Below are 23198 nucleotides of genomic sequence, written 5' to 3'. Positions count from 1 at the left end.
ATGCAACTGGCAACACATAGATTAATTAATAAAATAAAAATGAAATAAATTAGATACAATTCACACATCTGAAATGTTGGCCAAAGAGGGGTATTATCACAGAACGCTCTCTATGAATAGTTGGCCAAAAATAGATAATAAAAAATATTAATTATCTTAAGTCACATATTAAAAGAAAAATATGCAATCACTATACTGAGCTAAGAATAATATGTAATCCCCACAATAAGCTAAATCATATATAATAAATTAAAAAATTTAAATTTAAGGGCTCTTGGCATTTGATTTGGGGAGTATTTTGAAAATTTTTAGGTTTTGAGGATATTTTGATCATATTATGCATATCAAAGGTATTTGAATCATTTTAGTCATTCATGTAGTATTGTAGTGATTTTGAAGAATTGGTGTTATTGAGTAAAGTCAACTATTTAAAAGTTATTGAATGTAAACCATTTAACTCGAAAAAATGTTACACCTACCAATAACTTATTATTGAATTCATATTTTCCAAATCTAGTTGTTGAATTACAAGTTGTATATATTCTTTGTTAAAGATAATAGTATAGGTTTGTTAGAGTTTGTGTTTGATTTAAATTTTGATGAGATCATTTTTCTTGAAAATCCTAATAAAATTGTTCAGAATAAAGATAAAAAAAATTTAGAGTTTAACTCTATCAGGGAGTCTTTAAAATCTTATCACCACATTATCAACTATTTAAATGAAAAACTAATTATTAAATGTTTATCTGAATTTGTTTTAAAATGTTCATCACATGAAAATAATTAATCTATTGATTGAATGGATAGGATCAGCAACTGTAATACTACAACAACAACAACAACAACAACAACAAAATAAAAATATAGAAAATAAAAAATTGTTTATCTCGTTGTTCACTTAATATCATTAAAAAAAATGTAGCGTGTACAAAATATCATTCTTAATAATAATAATAATAATAATTTCGTTAAAAAAATGGAGCATATACNTGTTGAATTACAAGTTGTATATATTCTTAACATGCATGTCAATCGGATGTAATTTACCATTGTGATCTATAAACTCATCTTTTATGCATTATTTTAAACTACTAAAACTTGAATTTAGACAATTGATTGATGACATGACTATTGATATTTAATCACCTTAAAATTTTGTAAGCATGAAAAATGTATGAAGATAATGTAATCTAACAGTAGATTTGTCTAAATTCACATCGAATTAAGAAATATAAGGTTAAGTTCAAGTTATACTTGACGTAACTCTAAAAAATGTTACATCACTCAATAACTTACTATTAAATTCATATTTTAAAAATCTAACCGTTGGATTACATGTTCAATATGGTCTTAACATGCATGCCAATTTTCATGCTAATCGGATGTAATTTACCATTTGATCTATAAACTCATCTTTTATGCATTATTTTAAATCACTAAAACTTGAATCTAGACAATTGATTAATGACATCATTATTGACATTTGATCACCATGAAATTTTGTAAGCATGAAAAATATACAAAGATAATGTAATTTAACAGTAGATTTGTCAAAATTCACATCGAATTAAGAAATATAGGTTTGGATTCAAGTTACACCTGACGTAATTCTAAAAAATGTTACACCACCTAATAACTTATTATTAAATTTATATTTTGAAGATCCAATTGTTGGATTACATGCTTTATATGGTCTTAACATGAATGCCAATTTTCATGCTAATCAGATGTAATTTACCATTTGATCTATAAACTTATCTTTTATGCATTATTTTAAATTACAAAAACTTAAATTTAAACAATTGATTGATGACATGACAATTAATATTTGATCACCTTGAAAATTTGTAAGCATGAAAAAGATACGAAGATAATGTAATCTAATAGTAGATTTGTCAAAATTCACATCGAATTAAGAAATATAGGGTTGGGTTCAAGTTACACTTGACATAATTCTAAAAAAATGTTACATCATACAATAACTTATTATTGAATTCTTATTTTGAAAATCTAATTGTTGGATTACATGTTCTATATGGTCTTAACATGCATACCAATTTTCATACCAATTGGATGCAATTTACCATTTAATCTATAAACTCATCTTTTATCCATTATTTTAAATTACTAAAACTTGAATCTAAACAATTGATTAATGACATGACTATTGATTTTTGATCACCTTAAAATTTTGTAAGTATGAAAATATATGAAGATAATGTAATCTGACGGTAGATTTGTCAAAATTCACATCGAATTAAGAAATATAGGTTTGTGTTCAAGTTACACCTGATGTAATTATAAAAATTATTACACCACCTAATAACTTATTATTGAATTCATATTTTGAAAATCCAACCGTTGGATTACATGCTCTATATGTTCTTAACATGCATGCCAATTTTCATGCTAATCGGATATAATTTACCATTTGATCTATAAACTTATCTTTTATGCATTATTTTAAACTACAAAAACTTGAATTTAATCAACAAACCAAAGTTAGAGTGTGTGTTGTTAAAGATAATAGTATAGGTTTGTTAGAGTTTGTGTTTGATTTAAATTTTGATGAGATCATTTTTCTTGAAAATCCTAATAAAATTGTTCAGAATAAAGATAAAAAAAATTTAGAGTTTAACTCTATCAGGGAGTCTTTAAAATCTTATCACCAAAAAAAAAAAAAAAAAAAAACCCCATATATAATTTCAATCAGAGAACCCATATAGATCGAAAGCCCACCAGGTTAACACCCACCAGGTTCATGTGTAATAAAAAAAAAAATCAAAATTTAAAATTTTAATATGAAAGCAGAGCCAATACCTGGAAATATGCTTGAAAGTTCAAATAGCGTGTAAAACACTTATGAACGTTTAGACCCCCAAATTAAAAATACCAACACAAGATCTTAATCAAACAATATATGTGCGGAAAATGAAATATAAGCTGTAACCAAATTGGTAACACAATCTAAACCATAACTAATATCCAACGCAGCAGTAATTAATAGGTAAAGAGAAAAGTAAGAAAGATGCAAATACAAAGATAACACAGCGATGTATTATCAAAAAAGAAACCGAAGTACTCTACAAAAAATCCTGCCGCCCTCCAAGCGGTCAATAATCTACTAGAAAATAAGGTTGGGATACATGAATAACAGAAGACCCTCCAAGCCTAATCTACCCAGTGCACATAAGCCCTCAAAGCTTCTTGTTCTAACAGGGTTACGTCGAACCTTATAGCTTACCGAATCCCACAATCGCCCATTGCATCAACCAAAATGAATTGGTCCCTTCTAAACTACTTCCCAAGTACCAAAATACCTCCTCACTGATATAGGTATTGTGAAATAAGGATTTGACTTAATGTAACTCTTAAGGATATGTCAATGGAAAGGGTGAGAGTAAAGGAAATTGGAGAATCAAAGGATAAAGATTATGTATGAGTCAATCTTGTTTTTCTCTAGGGTTTCTCTCTTAAAATTCTCCTTGGAAGTTCTCTACATTTCGTGGGTATAAGGGTATTTATAGTAGGGTGTATGAGGAATGCGAAAAGTCATTTTGCAACAAACAGGGCATTCTGGCGACTCGACCTCACAATTGGAATGAGTCACGAGCTAACTGCCTAGCCAGACTGGAAGTTTTGTCCTATAGTGCTCCAACTGTCGTGACTTTTCAGCTCCCCTGCATGCTTCGCACGTGTGCCACCTTTGGCGACTTGCCAGTCGCGAGACTCTTCTTGAGTGCACACATCTCGAGTTTTCTTCACACACTACCCTTACATGATTCCCACCTAAATACAAGGTATCTAATTGCTAAAATACAAGCAAATTTGGCATGGAATAAAGCCAACACATGATTGAATAAATTCAACCTTACAATGCTAAAAATCAATAAGTCAATCGTAAAGATAAAAAGGGGTTGCAACTGTCTATAGTGGACACAAAACAATCAGATAATCGAATAGATTAAGAGAAAGAGAGTAACATGAGGTTGGACAAAATTTAAATACAGTATTTTAGGTGCTATTTCTTAAATTCTCCCCTTAAGATTCAGCCATGTGATTGACTAATAAATACAATTTTTTTCTATAAGAAAAAATTCACATTGCAGAATCAAAAATAGTCTTAATCACGCTCAGAAATCAAAACCAGACCAAATTACACTTTCAATGTAGCATTTTTCTATTTCAACGATAAATATAAATAAATAATATCATTTTTCAACTATTTTTGCATTTTCAGTACTGAAATTGATTTGTGCTAGTTCAACATTCTAATTATAATGTATTACTAGCTCCCTTCTTATTGATATGGGATTATCACATCTATATACATAGAGACAGCCACGACTTCTTACTTCTCTATTATCATTATTATTATTAGGTTCTAAAGATTTAGGATTTTATGTATTTAGAACTCTAATTTGTATTGTTGGCAAACCATGATCAAAACAAGTTGTTTAGTCTTGTTTAGACTTGCTCAAAGTTGGGTCTTTCATGTGAAGTTGGAATCGAGTGGCTACAGATGCATTGGTGCATTTCGGCCTGGCTCGATTGATCGAAAGAAAGACTCAATCGATTGAATCTCGGGCAGAATGGTTTTCTGCAGAATATTCCAGCTCAGCCCTAACTCATTAAACGTTTTGAGTTTTCTATTTTTACCCTAGGTATATAAAGAAAAACTCTAGCCATATTTTCAGGGTTGCTCCAGTTAAATTATTGCTCATACTTTACTGTTTTGTGTAAATCTCTTGTGAGATCTAGAGGAGCTTTCCTTTACACAAAGCTTAGGGTTTTCAACGTAGAGATTACTTCAACATCTTGATGATCAACACGGTTGCTACCATTAAAACTTAAAGATTATCAAGCGTGGGTGCTTGTAGCTGATTGGAGAATCCAAGAAAGAAGGAGTCCGTGGATTCGGAGCTTGCACGTGGCCGTGTTAATAAGTTCTACTGGTGGATAGCATTAGGAAGTCAACCGGGGAGCTTGTAAGTCCTTTTGTATGAACTTCGATTCTTTCAAGATAGTAGATTCAGGTTTACCTTGAGGATAGCTAGGTCAAATCCTCCCCAAGTTTTTACCGTGTGGTTTCCTGGATGATCATATCATTGTGTCTTTTATATTTCCGCTGCTTTATACTTTTGATATGATTGTATGTTTGTAATAACCTAGAATTGCTGAAATTGACTAAGTTAATCACTTGGCTAATTAACTAGGTTAATCTGGTTGTTTTTAGGTTCTAAAGATTTAGGATTTTATGTATTTAGAACTCTAATTTGTATTGTTGGCAAACCATGATCAAAACAGGTTGTTTAGTCTTGTTTAGACTTGCTCAAAGTTGGGTCTTTCATGTAAAGTTGGAATCGAGTGGCTGCAAATGCATTGGTGCATTTCGGCCTGGCTCGATCGATCGAAGGAAAGACTCGATCGATCGAATCTCGGGCAAAATGTTTTTCTGCAGAATATTCCAGCTCAGCCCTAACTCATTAAACGTTTTGGGTTTTCTGTTTTTACCCTAGGTATATAAAGAAAAACTCTAGCCACGTTTTCAGGGTTGCTCCAGTTGAGTTGTTGCTCATACTTTGTTGTTTTGTGTAAATCTCTTATGAGATCTAGAGGAGCTTTCCTTTACACAAAATTTAGGGTTTTCAAGGTAGAGAGTATTTCACATCTTGGATTTACAATCAAAGATTGGCCATATTATCTTTACATAACAAGTTTATGTACCTTGTTTAGTTTTGATGAGCTTATTTATTGCACTTTACTAGTTGAAACTTTGTAGTCCATGTTATGTGGGAAAAATGTTTATGGTTTTTGATCACTTTGTCTTGATCTTGAAATCACATGTTATTTAACTGTCAGACTTGATCCTTTTGAGAAAAGCATAAATAACCATCTCACATAATTAAAATTGGTGTGTACTATTAGGCTTGATGCCATCTCACATAATTAAAATTGGTGTGTATTATTAGGCTTGATGCCATCTCACATAATTATGAGGCTAAAATACAAGAAACTTACATAATTGCAAACTTTTGTTCTAGGAGATGTGGGAGTTATAGGATGTAACTCTTTAGATGATAGTCTCTTTTAAATTCTGTGTGATGAATTTTGTAGACTTTGTGATTGATTTCTATTCACATATCACCTCACATGTATCTCAAGCTTTTGCTAGTTTGCACACACTACACAACTTACTCTTTGCTAAACATTATACATGTTATTGTGTGTGTTTTTGGTCTGACCAACCAAGTTTGAAATATAACTTGAGTATTATGCAAAACATTTTTTTTGCTTGTGAATTTAAAGGAAGAACTGGCTGAAACTTTCATTGGAGAAACTGGGATTACAAATTTGGGTTTTTGATAAAACATTCCATTTCATCTCATACTCATGCATTGTGTTTCATTGATTTTAATGCTTTGAGGAGTTATTTTCAAAAATTAGTTTGAGTTTTTCAAAACTGGAATTTTTCTCGAAATACTGTGATCCACTGCCTATTTCGATCGATCCATTCTGTTTTTCGATCAATCGAAAATATTTAAAATTCTTTTTAAAACTTTCGGAGTGATTCGATCGATCGAATGTAATTTTCGATCAATCTAAAGTCGTGAATCAGGTTTTTTAAACAGTACTCTTTGACTGATTCCACTACTTTTTCAAAAGTTTTTTTCAAACTTTCTTTTCTCTCTTCGACTAGGCAAGGATCTACAGCGATTTTTTGTCATTTTCCTCCAAAATTTTTGCAAGATTTCTCTTTCCTCAAGCCAGTAAGTCTCTCTTGCCCCTCATTTTTGAGTTTATTTGCATTTTTCATGCATTTTACCTCATATTTTCGGACCTCTTTCTTTTTGGGATTTTTTGATGTTTCAAGCCAAATTTTGTGAAATTGATCAATGGGTTTTTATGGGGACAAGCTATAAACATGTTCTTGATAGTTTAATTTGATCAATTTTGGGTTGTGTGAAGAATTGAAAATTCTAGGGTTTATAATTGTTTCGAATTGGGGATTTTGTTCAATTAAGTTGAATTTGATAAAATTGGCTTGTTGATTGGATGTAATTAGGCATTATCATCTATGGATTGTATTTTGTAATACTTAATTCATCAATGTGCTTCAAAATTTTACAAGTGGTTTTCAAATTTTTGGGGTTTTTGGTTAGAAACTCTATGCTCGAGCCAATTTTGTGAAATTGAACTTAAAATTGGACTTTGTTTACTGCATTAGTACATGCATCATGGCATTTTAACTGTTCATAGTTTTTCTTCTATTTTTTTTTTTTGTGCTAACTTGTAGTCTGCCCTTGGTTTTTATTTGTTTCTCTTTTGGTTTTCTCTTGTGTCTCTGTCCTTTCCTTAGTATCATGCCTAGGAAAACTAGGGCTCATAGGTCTGTCCCTTCACCTACTCCTTCCCCCCCGTCCTTTGACCGTGAGAAATTTTCGAGTGAGAAAAACCAGGAGATCTTTGAGAAACTGAACCTTAAGCGTAAGATTTGGTCTAAGTGTTCTGTCATTCTAAATGAGTTGGATCCTGCCATTAGGGCAAACTTAGAGTGTAGGGGCTGCCTACCCTTGGTGGATATTTCTGATCCTCCTCCACCTGCTACCTTGATTCGAGAGTTCTACTCGAACATCTCGATCCACGTCTATGATTCCAACACTTTAGTAAAGAGTTGGATACGAGGCGTAGAGTACACCATTACTCCTACAGTAGTGGCTAATGCTCTAGGGGTACCTTTGGTCCAGCACCCTTGTGAGAGACCGCGTCCCCGGCCCGTTTTAATGAATGTGGGGCCAAACCCACGCGAATGGGTGGAGTCGTGTTATTGCCTCTCAAAAGGGAGGTTCGACTAGTTATATTTTCTCCTTTGAATTAAGAGTTTTACAATGGAGTCGCCACTTATTTAATTTTTGGAATAAATAAGAAAACCATAATTGAAAAATTCGTTATTTTATTAATTTGAAATTGAATTTACATTGAACATAGGAAATTGCACGGCTTTGGTCCTAGATACAAGCTAAGATAAAGTACATGGCTTTGTTTCCTAGTTACAATCTAGAAATTGAAAATTACAAGGATAAGCACTTGATCTACTAACCCTTGATCTAAGTTCGGAGGCTATGTTACAAGGTGGGAAGGTGTTAGGCACCCACCTTGCCCGGTGAAACCGGTCTTCTAGACTATGGTGGCCAACCTTCATATTACATCATCCAATATGTTATCAATCAATTTGTATGTTGAATTTAAAATGTGTGCATGTGATAAACCCTAATTCAATTTATTAAGCACTTCATTTGGATTGACAAATAAATTCTAGTGAATGTGTGTGTATGGTGATATCCTAGATTCAAGGACTTGAAAGAATTATGAAAGAAACATGTTTTTCATATTTTTGATGTAGATTTAAGATTAAAACTAGTGTTTATGCATGAACATGTGATGAACAACCAAGAACATGTGAAGAACATATAAGAACAATTAAGAACATTCAAACATATTCAAATGATTACTATCATGCTTTATTCTTAAACCCTTATCATGGTAACACAAAAAACAATTAGGGAAAGAGGTTATACCTTCATGCAAGATCCATATGGTGGAAGAGGAGACTTTTGAGGGAGATCCTAAGGGTGGAGGAAAAGAAGAGCTAGGAGAGGAAGAGTGAGTCTCACTCAATACCTTAAGTCTCAGGAAGACCAAGATATGACAAGACTACTCAACTTCACTAGAACTCAAGAGAGGAGAAGAGAGGGGGTTTTTTGGTCTCCTTGGAATGAAGGAGGGGGAGGGTTTATACAGTAGTAGTGGAGGGAATATGAATGGAAGACCATTTATTAAGGATTAACAAGGATTATGAACCTAGACCTCATTTTAGCCTTGGGAAAAATCTGGTGCATTAAATGGAGAGATTGGTGGGAGTGGGGAGCAAGCCAAAATTCGGTTTTTCCGTAGCTGCTATAACAGCTTGTAGAGCCAACTTAGAAAAATCATATCTAACCCAATTCTTATCGGAATCATCTCGTTCTTATGCTCAAATTGAAGCCCCGGATGTCTAGTTTCTGGGAAAATTAACCTTATTCATAGATTCAAAATATTCTGAGAGATATTGATGAAATAGTGAGCATAGGTCATTTGTTAGAAAATGGTTTCAGCACAATTAACATTAATAGGTCCCAAATTAGCTCCCAATTAACATTAAATGGCTCCAATCACTCCCATTTCAGAATTAATTGGTTCCCAATTTACTCTAATTAAAAGATAATTATACAAATTACTCATTGAATAATTAATGTTTAACTATCTAATTAATTAGGTGTATGCAACCTCACCATAAAATGTAGTCTTAACCAATTAAATTATGACACATCATTGATCTCAAATTGATTACACCTATAACCAATTGAAATCAATTGTTCATAATCACATATTAAATTATGACACATCATTGATCTCAAATTGATTACACCTATAACCAATTGAAATCAATTGTTCATAATCACATATAGTCGGACTCAATTTGTGATAGTACATCTTAGCCATTAAAACTTGATTTGATGATAACTTTCAATCTAATGGTCTGATTAGGGCTTATGACCAGTTGATTTGATCGTTACAACATCAAGATCATTTTGGTGAAATGAGTCCAATGATCTAATGGCTAGAATCAAGATGAATATTTTTAAAGTGAAAGTACCATTTTACCCTCCATGTGAGGTTAAATGCGGGTTGCAAAATGGAGTGTCAACAACCCTGTCTACCTTTATGATAAGTCTCCAGTTTTAAGTGATGTCATGTTTTACATCACTGGGTCATCTATCCAGTGGGGTTCTGATCCTACTGCTGAGCTTTCTGAGCTTCACTATCTTTTCTTTAGGATAGCGTGTCACTGCTTTTAACCTATTTCTCATCTGAACACCATTCCTCTCGAGAGGTATATTTTTGTACGCTCTAGTTACTGATGCTCCTATAAGTTTTTCCCATTTGTTCCTTCGTTCTTTGAACGAAGTGTATAGGAGTTCATCTTCTTCTCATGCCCTTGTTCATCCTATTTTTATTCATAGAATTCTTCTTTATCTTGATCTTAGTGGTTTCCCCTCCTCTGAGCCTGTGCATGTCATTGGTCCTATAGGTGCGTCTTTTCTTAGACAGAAGGCTGCTCACCTTCGAGCTGGCTCTAAATAACCTAGGTCTACACCTTCTGGGTCCACACCTCCTCCCTCTTCTTCTACAGGTCCTTCTGGTGAGGCTGTTCCTGATCCTGATGATGCTGCTGTTGCTGTTGCTGCTGTTCCTCCACCTCCATCGGATGACTTTGATATCCGTCATACTTTGGAGTCTGTCATGACCGTTCAGGCGACTCATAGTCAGATTTTGGTGGACGTGCTTGACGAGATCCGTGCGTTGCGAGCTGATCTGGCACATCTTTGTTCCCCTCACCACCTCCTTTTGATGATGGATTGTAATTGCCTTTTGGCATTCCGTCACAAAAAGGGGAAGTAGTATTTGTAGAGGAGTTTTGTAGTTAGGGAGAGTTTTTGTTGTTTTGAGGAGCTAGTGGAGCTATTAGATTGTTCTTAGGCGCTTCACCTTGTATATCATTCTTTTGGGATATTCATGTTAGGAAGAGTAACATTGATTGATATACATGTTTTCTTTTTTATTCTTGTTTCTTTAGATTCACTGTTTATTGATTTATATTCTATGAGTTATTCATTTGATATATGTTTTTATTGTGTGTTGTGTGAATCATACAAGAATGTTATACCTGTTGTGCGGGTCGCAAATGAGGCCTATGGGCTCAGCCCCACTTGGGCGCACAACTTATTTGTTTGTTGGGCTGAATTTCCTACTATGGGTAGTTCTCCAACTAAGGACTCAATGAGATCACTTTTCTCTTTCTCGGCAACACGCTACTTCCTCTTCCTCCCCTCAGATATTCTCGCTGTTTCCCTTTTCTATAGCCACTCTTCTCTCCCCTATCTTTTGACCAACCCTTGTCTACTCAGAACTTCTTGTATTTATAGTCCATAGTTTAGTGGAGATGTCATAATTACTTGCCAATGAGTGCAACCGGCGGTCCAGTATTATCGATCGTAAGTGGGTGGTCAGGTGGGAGTGGGAAGCGGTGAGGGTGGCATTGGAACTTGGTTCCCACCTCTACGATAGTTCTCGGCAGCGGTGCCTCTCCGAGGCACAGCCGGGTAGGTACAGCGCGGGGCGTCCCGAGAGTCAAATATCTATCACTGCTTGGGAAGGTGTTGCCTTTGGAACTTGGTTCCCACCTCTACGATAGTTCTCGGCAGCGGTGCCTCTCCGAGGCACAGCCGGGTAGGTACAGCGCGGGGCGTCCCGAGAGTCAAATATCTATCACTGCTTGGGAAGGTGTTGCCGAGAAACGATGAAGAGGCAAGGCTTGGGCCTGCAGCACGCGTGGCCCGGGGGTGGGCCGCCAGGTAGAAGGGGATTGGCCTCATGGGCCATATACCCAGGCCAGGGTCCAAAGCCCAATATAGGACACGATGCGGGGGCCGTACACCTGTTTATATACTATTTTCTGTCACACATGCGTTTATGCGTTTGTTGAGTATTTCAGGAATAAACAGGTTGATTCGATTGAGCTGCTGTCTATACTTGCAACTGATGGATAGTAGTTAGGATTGAATTTTGGTTTATGAGCATTATTTTTGTAAAAGGCTTTTCAAATTGTAAACTTTGAGTTTAGTGTTTGTGTTTTGTCACGGATTGCCAAAGGGGGAGTTTGTTAGGTTCTAAAGATTTAGGATTTTAAGTATTTAGAACTCTAATTTGTATTGTTGGCAAACCATGATCAAAACAGGTTGTTTAGTCTTGTTTAGGCTTGCTCAAAGTTGGATCTTTCATGTAAAGTTGGAATCGAGTGGCTGCAGATGCATTGGTGCATTTCGGCTTGACTCAATCGATCGAATCTCGGGCAAAATATTTTTCTGTAGAATATTCCAGCTCAGCCCTAACTCATTAAACATTTTGGGTTTTCTGTTTTTACCCTAGGTATATAAAGAAAAACCCTAGCCACGTTTTCAGGGTTGCTTCAGTTGAGTTGTTGCTCATACTTTGCTGTTTTGTGTAAATCTCTTGTGAGATCTAGAAGAGCTTTCCTTTACATAAAACTTAGGGTTTTCAAGGTAGAGATTACTTCAACATCTTGATGATCAACTCGGTATCTACCATTGAAACTTAAAGATTATCAAGCATGGGTGCTTGTAGCTGATTGGAGAATCTAAGAAAGAAGGAGTCCGTGGATTCGAAGCTTGCACATGGTCGTGTCAGTAAGTTCTACTGGTGGGTAGCATTAAGAAGTCAAGTGGGAAGTTTGTAAGTCCTTTTGTATGAACTTCGATTCTTTCAAGATAGTGGATTCAGGTTTACTTTGAGAATAGCTAGGTCAAATCCTCCCCAGATTTTTACCGTGTGGTTTCTTGGGTGATCATATCATTGTGTCTTTTATATTTCCGCTGTTTTATACTTTTGATATGATTGTTTGTTTGTGATAACCTAGAATTGCTGAAATTGACTATGGCTAATTAACTAGGTTAATCTGATTGTTTTAAGGGGTCAAAACCATTCAATTATTTTTTTTTTTTCAATTTGGAATTTCCTAGCACAACTAAAATGTTTTGGATATGGGTGCATAATAATTACTCTAATCTCTTAATTAGTTTTTTTTTTTTAATTAAAAGAACATGTCTTATGAATTTACCATGCATGATAGTCCATCGGAAAACATAAAAGATGAATGTAGTTACTCAACAATTTAATCATTTGGGTTAAAATAACAGTTAAGTATATATTTAACTTTTACTAATTAATAACTTAAGTTTTTTGGACAATTGCTAATGATAATAAGGCATTCAAATATTCAATGAACTCAGACCTCATATCATATACTCAATGAACAAGTTAGAAGAGAAACAAGACAAATGCAAAGGGCAACGATGAGAAACACAAACCCAATTGCACCAGTGCCTAAAGCTAAGAGCTCAGTGGATTGTGATTGCGTGGCATCATGCTTGTGTTTATGATCGTAACCAGAATAGTAGAAATGTCCTTGATATTCCTCTTATGTCACTTCAAGTCATGGGTATTTTAAACTACTAGACAAGGTTAAGCTAATCGTGTTTCCAATATAAAGTCGGGCAGCAAAAATGGCATTACTTAAGCGAGAAGATAAATATTTTCCTCGGTGCTTTTCCGTGATAATATATAAATTAATTTCTTGTCTTTCCAAGGTAACATTTTGCTTTGTATTAGTGAGCTCGCGTGAGAGGTTTTGTGGAGAGGGTTTTTTATTTTTTATTTTTTGGTTATGATTTTAGTATAGAATGTGTTAGTCTAATGGCAAGTGAAGGGGTGGGTTATAGACCAGATCACAAGTGGGTGAAATATCATAAATCAAACCGCAAGAAAGTAAGTTGAATTTCAAGCAAACTACATATTGGTAAGTTGAATTTCGGACAAACCATAGATAGGCAAGCCGAATATTTTCTCAATAGACTAGTATGTTTAACTAAATAGATAAGTACTTTTCCCTCAAGGATAACACGCACCATTTATATATTGCTGAAAGCCTGAAAGTAATGAATGTATTGAGCTGGTGTAAAATCTTAAAGTTTTTTAATATTCATTTATTTTCATAGTACGCAAAGTTATTACATTGAACTGTATTTTCAATTTTGTTGTTGTGAGATGTTTAGAACTTCGAATAATTTGTTTTGAAAGAGATATTATACTTGATGATTATGAAATAGATGCTTGAGTATGAGGCTCCAACTTTAGAACTGCCTCAAGGTGATCCACAGCATGCTCCGCCATCTCAAATGCAATTTCTTCAACAATTAATGCGTATAATACTTTGCATGGAAGAGCAACAGATTCGTATGGAAAAGCGACATATTATGAAGGAGCGTCTGCAGGGAATGATCAATATTGAGCGGATCACCATAGCAGTTCATGGCATTTAGGCCGGCTTTCCTCATGATGATGAGGCATCAGTTTGAGCACCCTTTGTCATTCAAGACAAACTGGGGGAAATGATTAATGTAGCTGAATGTGTTTTGAGGGAGAGTTTTATGAAAATTTGGGAATGAACTTATATATTTTGAAAGCCCCCAAGTCATTGTTTTGCTTATTTGAATTTTGCCACCAATGTTAAGCTTATTTAATATTTTATGCTGTAATCTTATTTCACACATACTTGGTTTGTTAAGATTCAATTCTTTCCATTAATTGGATGTGAGATGTTCACTTTCATAGATATGTATATTTTAGGAAAATTTAATTTAATACAATTTTCATGAGAAATATAGAAAGTTGTAAAAAAAATCAGTTCTTTTTTTTTCTTTAAATTTTTTTTTTAAAAATATTTTCTCAACCATTGCTCCTATAACATCTGTTAACCTTTCTTGTATTATTGAATTTAAAGCCTTTACTTGGATTTCACCTTCTTCTTTCTTTTTCTTTTTCTTTTTTTTTTTTTTTTTTTCACACAGATATATATATATATATATATCTGTGTGTGTTTGTGTGTGTGTGTGTGTGTTTATAAATAAATCAAGCTTGAGCCTTAGCTTTAGGTTTGTTTAATAAACAAGCTGAGTCTAAGCAAAAAAAATTTGTTCACGAACAAGCTCATGAGCTATTAGGCTTGATATAAAACAATTCAAACACGGACTTATTTATAGGCTTATATGCATTCGCTAAATATACTAATTACACTTATCTTAATAATAACATGGCTAACATGGGGCCATTACCCATTATCTTAATTTTTTCCTTCCCTCTAAACTAACCAAGAACCACTTTAGACTATAATTACATTTAAAAATAAATAAATCAATTAAGTTAGCCACATATGATTCTTCCCTATCAATCATCTAAAGTAAAGTTATAAAACATATTAGTATTCTTATTCATAATTGTTACAAATAAGTATTTTTCTAGTTTTTCACCATCTAATGTAAATGTAAAAATTCCATTTTGAATAATTGCTAAAACTGTAGACAGAGAATGATGAATGAATAAATTTAATTATGTAAAATTTTAATTTGAATAATGGCTAATCATAAATAGAACTAGATGCATGATGAAATGAGTATACTATTTTCTTTTTTTCTTTTTTTTCTTAATTTTAGAAATTTAAGCATTTGACAATGTAATTTTTAGATCTCAAGCTCAAAAACTTGACATGAGCTTGAGTTTGAGCTTGATATTAAGCTTGAGCTTGGCTTGAGTAATTAATCAAGCTAAACCAAGTCAAGCTCAAGCTTTTTAGCTTTTTCACGAGTTCAAGCTCAAACACTATTCTTAGGCTCATCACGAGCTTAAACCAAGCTTGAGCTTTTGAAATTTTCTAATGAGCCAACCTTGAACATGTACTACTTCACAAAGCTCGGCTCATTTACAACCCCAGGCCCATGCCCCCACGCTTTCCCCTTTCTCCGCCAATGAATGGACTCAATTAAGAAATTTTCTTTAAGATGGTTTTGTTTTTCTTTTTAGGTTTTCCATTTCATGACTAATATTTTTATTAATCTCTTGTATTCTTTGTTTTTATCACCATCATAAGATGCAACTTAACAGCCTATCTAATTTCCAAATCCACGTAGTTCACCAATTAATGTAAAAAAAATGACCATACAAAATAACATAAGTATGGAATGAGGAGAAAAATGATAATTGCATTTTACCTAACAATCACAATTATAAAACTTGTTAACACGTTTTCCAAGCGCCTTATAACTCAATTAAAACCTCCAAATATTTTTAATAGAGAAATCCAAGTTTCAAATCTCCACACTCCATTGTAACTATATATTGAATTATAAAAAATAAAAATAAAAAAACACCAAAAGAATAGGGAGATGACATTTATCTACCTATATACAATATCTAAATCATATTAACCTAATCTGAGAAATTGGAGGAAATTAATGGAGGTGAAATGCCTACAACACGCATCCACTATTATAAGTATAAATCTGCAACAGGAGTCCGCTACGACCGAGAGTTCACCACGATTAGTGACCTCAATAACCATAATAGCTCGATTCATGACAAGTTAAAGATTGCTTGCCCTACCTGGAAGGCTGGAATAATGTATTTTCTAATCAGGCAGATCTAGAGCAACACGAAACTGAATATCATTCAAAGTGAGTATTTTTTTTTTCTTTCTTGGTTTGCTATCTCTTGGTTTTCTATGAACAAGCTTCATTTGTTATTTTCTTTTTCTCTTTTAACCTTTTAGACAACTCTGCCCTTTCAAGGCTCGGAAAAAGACTTAAACACCTCTATATCACCTTTTCTTGCCATATTGTCCAATGGGTTTTCTTTGTTTTAATTCCTTTATTTGCCCACCCACTATTCTTTCATTTTTCTTAAACTAATTGGTAAGCTTTTCATCTCTTTAAAAGATTAGGTTTGAACTCTTCTTCTTCTCCCTAAAAGATTTGGTTGTAACTAATCTTTCTTCTTCTTATGTATAGGAATATCTCGTTCTTATGTATAAAAATGACCTGGGATTCGGGGAACATGAATGTCGAACTTTTGGCAGCAGTTATTTGAACATTAGTGACTTCTATTTTCTTGATATGGTATAAAAATCTTAGTGGTAACAAACTTTTTGACAATTAATACAAGAAATTATATTCAGTACACTTTGTGTAATAGATTTTCTGTTCACCCAAGTATGGATTGCATATGTGTGTATTTTTAAGTTGCATGTTTTAATATTGTCACGCCCCGAACCCGCCCCAAATCCAAAATGGTCCAAAGCATGAGAAAACATCTCAAAGGTACCTGTAGATTTTTCCCTTTTGAACAACACAATCCAAATAAATCATATCAAGTACCAACATCAGGAATTATCATAATAATTTCATTAAATATACTCTCAAAGTAAGTCAGAGCTCTATGCAATAATTACAAGGACTATTAGCCACAAAAGAATAGATGTCTATATAAATAATTACATATCATCAGCTTGTCCCATTAGTGAGAATAAAGTCACAATCACTATAATATACAAAAGAATGAGTCGAGCCTATTATAAGATGTACATCATTTAATATCTCCATCACAAAAGTTCAACCTCTATCAGTAGTTACTACTGTTAGCCACCAAAAAGCTGTCTCAAAAGATTTTGCCTACTCTGAAAAGTTTATAAAATAATGAGATGAGACAGAACTCAGTAAGTAGCACAATTAATAGAGGTGGGAGAAATGCAAATTTCATGGTAATGGACACTTTACAAAACATTTCATAATTTGGGAATCTCCATGAAAATCCAGCAAATCCATTTTTCTTAATAAAATGACAAGAATGATTAAAAGAATGTAGTACCAAGCTTTTTCAAAGTATTCCAACATGAAATTACGTACTATTTACTATGAGCTATCAAAACACCATTTTAAAACCTAAAAATCCAACCCAATGCCACATGACAAGTCGCCATAGAGACGTTAGGTATGCCACAAAGATATCAAGTTATGCCACGAAGACATCAGTTATGCCACAAAGACATCAATCCGCCACAAAGACGGGGTGCTAAGATACCAATGTCACAAAGACTACAGTATCTAGCTAGGTAATCACTGGGTAATCATATGTCACGACTCAAGAGTAAAAACATGAAGAGCTCACAATTTACATGAAATCAAAACACGATTCAATTTCAAATAATTTCACAAAAACCTTTGAAATACCCAATATATTCACAAGGTTCTCAAATTTTCTAAAATCATTTCTTATCAATAACATTTTCTATCAATTTCCCAAATATCACAAGTCAAGATAAAACATTTTTAGAATTTGCAAATAATGCAATAAATCCATAAAAGCCATTCCCAAAAATTATATCAAAGATGCTTATCTCTTCCATACTAACAAATCATGCATTTCTCCATATGCAACATTAAACATGATGTGCTTTTCATATAAAATCATATATAACAAGGTCACAACTCCATACTTTTTAAGAAAACATATATCCACAAATAAGTTTCCAAAATGTGTTTGACCCAAAAACAACGTTTATGCAACATGGTTATTTTCCAAAAATCCCATTAAAAGCTACTTACCTTACAACCCGCAAAAATGCCTAATTCTCCAAGCTCCAAAGGAGATTAGCTATAACCTAAACAATATCAAGCAAACCTATCACAATAAGAATAAAGTTTGAAATTGTATCTAGCTACAAATTAGGAATTGCCAAATAAGCACAAGCCTAATATTTAACCCCAAAAATAAAGTGTTTCACTTCCAAAGTTTCTCAACAATTTCAATAAAAGGCATAGACTCCAATTGATCATCATGTCATTCAAATCATCTCCTTTACCATAAGAGATCCTAGCACTTTATGAATTTCTTCCACTATATATACATACCATTTTCAAGAGACCCATGAAACAACATATATAACAATACCCACTATTACAAACCCCACAAGTAAATCCTCCACTAGCTCCAAATAAACAACAAAAATTAAATTCATAAACTATTTTATATTAGAAAGCCAAAACCCCCAAATCTTTACCACTTCGATAACCACCATTGCAAAACTATAAACCCACTCATCAAATCATTCCACCAACTCAAAACCCATACATATAAACATACGAATATCACTTCCAAAACTCATAAATCACATGGATATCATTATCAAAGCTTAGATTAATGGACCTCAAGCAAAAGCATGTAAACTCACCAAAAGATAAGGAATTTTTACCATAGATAAATAGAGATGAGTGAGCCTTACCTTTTTCCTATAGAGTTTTCCGGTGATCCTTGCCAAAAAATGATGGTGGAGGTGGTGCTATGGAGTGGGTACCGTAGAAGAGGATGAGAGAGTGATAGAGAGGAGTGTTTGTTGTATGAAAAAAAAAAAAAGGTGAGTGGCCGGCCAAGAGAGTGAGGATATTTGTGAGATGTGTGGTTGAGGGGAGTGGGGTAGGTGTGGTCACAAGTGTGGCTCCTTAAAATATCTGACTTCCCCCTTTTTTTTTCTTTTTTTTTTCACTCATAAATTGAGCTGGGGCGTTACAAATATTCTTTTGACAATTTTTACAAATTGAAAAACCATGTTAGATTTGATTCAAATTGAATGTCATTATTTTTTGATAGGATTGATCAACTAATTAATAGGGTCTTGCGCAGACCATGATCATCATTTAGGTACCGTGTTCTATGATGGCCAAAGTAATTCAATGAATATTTTTGCTAATAAGTTCAATGATATATATATATATATATATAGATGAGATGAAAAGAAATTATTTATGTTCAATAGTTTTTTTTTTTTTCGCTACAAAATTAAAATAAGTAGTATTGCAAAAGATATGGATTGTTTCTAAACTTTTTACATTTAGAGAGATTAAGACCTCCCCTCTCCCTTCATTCCAAATTAGCACAGGGTATGGTAATATAAAAATTGGTATTCATACAAAAGTTCTGGTCAAGGATTAAGGGCATTAAAGAGTTTCTTTGTACTCCAAATGTTCTACATTCGATCCATTTCAGTCCCTTAGTTTGGATCTACTTCAGTTTGTTTTGGTCCCTTTTGGTTCATTCAGTCTAATTTGATCTATTTCCATTTCTTTGGATCCACTTCAGTCGGTCTGTTTTCCTACATATCGGTTCATTTGATCTACTTAGGTCCTTTCGGTCATTTTTGGTCCATTCGGTCCATTCGGTCACTTTTTTCCAAAAGAAAAGTCATTTGCATGTGAACAGATAAAAGACAGACATGCATAAAAATGAAAAGAAAATTCTTTGGCCTAGCTCTTTCTTTTCTTTCATGATTCCGATCTTATGTACATACAAATTGCTTCTTCCATGATTCCAATCTTATGTTATACAAATTGCTTTGAATTAAGGTTTAGCTTTGTAATGGAGTACTAGAAAGTGTGAGGAAAAAAAATTCTTCCATGGTTGAATTATTAGAGTGTTTTCCTTAAACAATACTTTATTATCATTTTTTCCCAATCTTTTCCTTTTAAAATTGTTTGACTGGTTATTATTATGAGATTAAATTCTATAAGGACTTAGTATAAGTCCTTTGGTTGTTTGAACTATCAATTTATCCAATATTCATATTAGTTTTTATCCCAAGCCATTGGTTAGCTTGTTTAAATTTTGCCACCATTGTTCGGCTTTAATATTTCTCAGGCTATACTCTTATTTCACTCATTCTTGGTAAACTTCACTTACCTAATATTATATATGGTCCTTCCCAATTGGGAGATCATTTCCTTAAATTCAAGTAAGGTCTTTACTTCCATTTTGTAAAATTACTTTAAACCAGATATCTTAGTTTAGTTCTTTTTTGTTGTATATTCCACTAATTCCAGCAACATTCTGCTTCTGTAATATTAGCATTTTTGAAGTCTTTACTTGAGCTTCATCAAAATCATCTAATTCATTCATCATGATACTTCATAATCGATATAACTTAATTGGTTTTGTTTGGCGACTCTAAGTTATTACACTGTTATTTGAACAAGCAAAACTACATTATGGCCATAAACCGGAAGTAAGACATAACATTTATACTTAATCGCTTCAATGTGCTCCAAGCAACTTTTGACAAAAACTCATCCTAGTTTAATGGATTGTGGTCTACTAACTTAAATCAAACTATTCTTTATAATTTTGTTTGTTAATTCTGCTTGACCATCGACTTGAGTATAATACAAAGTAGCTAGAATTATTGTTTTAATCCTATGTTCTTTAGCAAAATTTTGCACTCTTGTCCTATTGAAATCTCCAAGCCATTATCAAAAGTCATAGTTTGTGGTAGACCAAAGCAATAAATTATCATTTCTTTTAAGAATTGAATCACATCTCCTTTACTTACATTGCAATATGATTTTGCCTCTACCAATTTGGTGAAATAGTTTGTTGCTACCATAACAAAGTTATTTATTTTCCTTAAAGTATGCCTTACTTTTCCTATTAATTCTTGTCCATCCTCTTAATGGCAATGGATTAAGGATGAAACTTAGTTTTGTTGTTGGAATTTTGGAAGAAATTTAGTAAATAATAATAGAATCAATGTAACAACCATCTGATTTCAATTCTAGATTGATGTACCCCGTATATTCCTTTATGAATCTCAGTCATCACTTGCATCAATCTTATAAACAGAATTACCTACCTACCTCTCCATTTCATTTATTTCTATCTCTGCATAAAATCCTGTGTCAGTCAGTATCAATCGCCTTCACCATGCAACAAGAAGAGAGTGACGTACATCTAATAGAAATATAAGTCTTCAAGTATAATAATAATAAGAAGAAAAATCGGAAGCATCCTTATTACTCACTTCTAGTTGCATATGTTTTAAAGAGCAATACTTGAAAGTTGAGGTAAATAAAATATGGTGGTTGTTATTTGTAATTTTTTTAACTGGTTAAAAATATTACTACATATAAATACCCCGTCCCTTTTCTCAATGTTTGAACCGAGTCCTCCGCATTCTCCCATGTACTTGATACATAGGGAGGTACTATCCGATAAAACAGTCCATCTTAGTGATTTCATATGAGCACCATCAGAAATCTGATCATCATACTATACCAACTACTTGCATATGTTCTGGATGATAGTACATGAAAATTGAGGTAAAAAATGGTGGTTGTTCTTAATTTGTTAAATTTTCATCAACCAACTATCCACCTACTCAAATTCCGATAGAAAATGAAGATTGGAATGATCTTTTGACAATCTTCCAAAACAATATGTATTTAATTATTATGTATTTTGAGGTTTTCTTTTTCTTTTCCTTTCTTGTATTATCTCTACTAGCTAGTTTTACATCTAGGCCATATCCATGAAATTTTCATATTTGCATATTGTCTGTATAAACTTGGTCATGGTGGCAGTTTCATAATTTTGGACTCAATTTGTATTGTTTAGCTACTTTTTGTCCTCCATCTATAGAACTCTTATCATGTCCTTGCATGAATTACTGTATAAGGTGTTGTATTTTATACTAAGGTGTGTGTATGGACATTCTATAACTTTTTTACTTTATTCTTATTGTTTTTATTTGTTGACCAAGTTTGACCATTGGCCTGATTTTTAATATATTGTAGAATTAGTACCTTCTTTGAGGCCTTGTTAGTAATTTATTCTTTATCTTTTAGATTTTCTGATTTTGCTATACTATTGAATATAAATTTTTGTCCCCAAAAAAAAAAAAAAACCTATTGAATACATATAAATAATTGAACTTTGGCCAACATAGCACACGGTACCTAACGCCGGTGATCATGGTCTACACACCACATGCAAGACCTTCTTAGTTGATTAGTCATATCAAGTAAATATGCCATTTAATTTGAATCAAATCGATTTATAAGGTTTTTCAATTTGTAAACATTGTCAAAAGAAATAAAACTTGCAATTTAAAAAAACACGTGGAATTCATTCTTATGTGAACAGAAAAATTTCACACAAAAATGTATTGAATAATGTCTCGTGCAACCTGACTTTGTTCAGCTAGTGCTACTCTTTCTTTTTGCATGATCTCGTAAAGAAAGGAAGGCTCATGAATGACCAATCCCAGGAGGAAGAACATGATTCTGCTTCTGTCTGGTTAGGCCATTAAGGTCTCACTATGACTATGGACTCACATGGAATGCTGGGTGAGTTTTCACCGACCTAATTGCTTGTGTCTATAGGCTACCTCTCTCTATCCGCTTCTCTACAAAGTCTACTTTCTTCTTCCTTCAGACCAGGTCCCAATGACTTAAAGAAAATATTGAATAAGTTCAATTCTAATCTTATTTTACTTTATATGTTTGGAACGAAGGAAGATGGAAGGATAGAAGAGGGGAGGTCTTAATCTTTTGGCGTAAGTAATTAAATGTCCAATTTTGAGAAAAGGAATTGCTCTTACTTGGTGCACTCCAATAAGTTCAATCCCAATTTTATTTTAATTTTTTAGCCTAAGTAATTACAGCTCCAATTTTGAGAAAAGTTCAAGTAATCTATGAGTGACCTCTACACTAATCCATGCAAGCATTCATGCATTATCAATTTCCGAGAATCCATTATTACTTGACCATAACTCCCTATAAATACTCAGCCATATCTTCCTTTAGTCCACACATCTTTATAAGTTAGTAATACATATACATACTAAGCAGCTACACATATTCAAA

The 23198-nt window shown here is 33.3% G+C and overlaps 1 long non-coding RNA gene across 1 annotated transcript; it reads right to left on the bottom strand.

Annotated features, from left to right (window-relative positions):
• Window positions 1-16891: 16891 nt before the first annotated feature.
• Window positions 16892-18915, bottom strand: LOC136062923 (uncharacterized). Its single transcript, XR_010624657.1, has 3 exons — window positions 18791-18915; window positions 18114-18169; window positions 16892-17185 (listed from the first exon to the last, which is right to left on the bottom strand). It is a non-coding gene; the product is annotated as an uncharacterized LOC136062923 (long non-coding RNA).
• Window positions 18916-23198: the final 4283 nt, after the last annotated feature.

Source organism: Quercus suber, unplaced genomic scaffold (genome assembly GCF_002906115.3).
Source record: "Quercus suber isolate HL8 unplaced genomic scaffold, Cork oak 2.0 scaffold_467, whole genome shotgun sequence".
Taxonomy (NCBI): domain Eukaryota; kingdom Viridiplantae; phylum Streptophyta; class Magnoliopsida; order Fagales; family Fagaceae; genus Quercus; species Quercus suber.
Note: the sequence above shows the minus strand (reverse complement) of the source record. Positions and strands in the feature narration are given on the sequence as shown.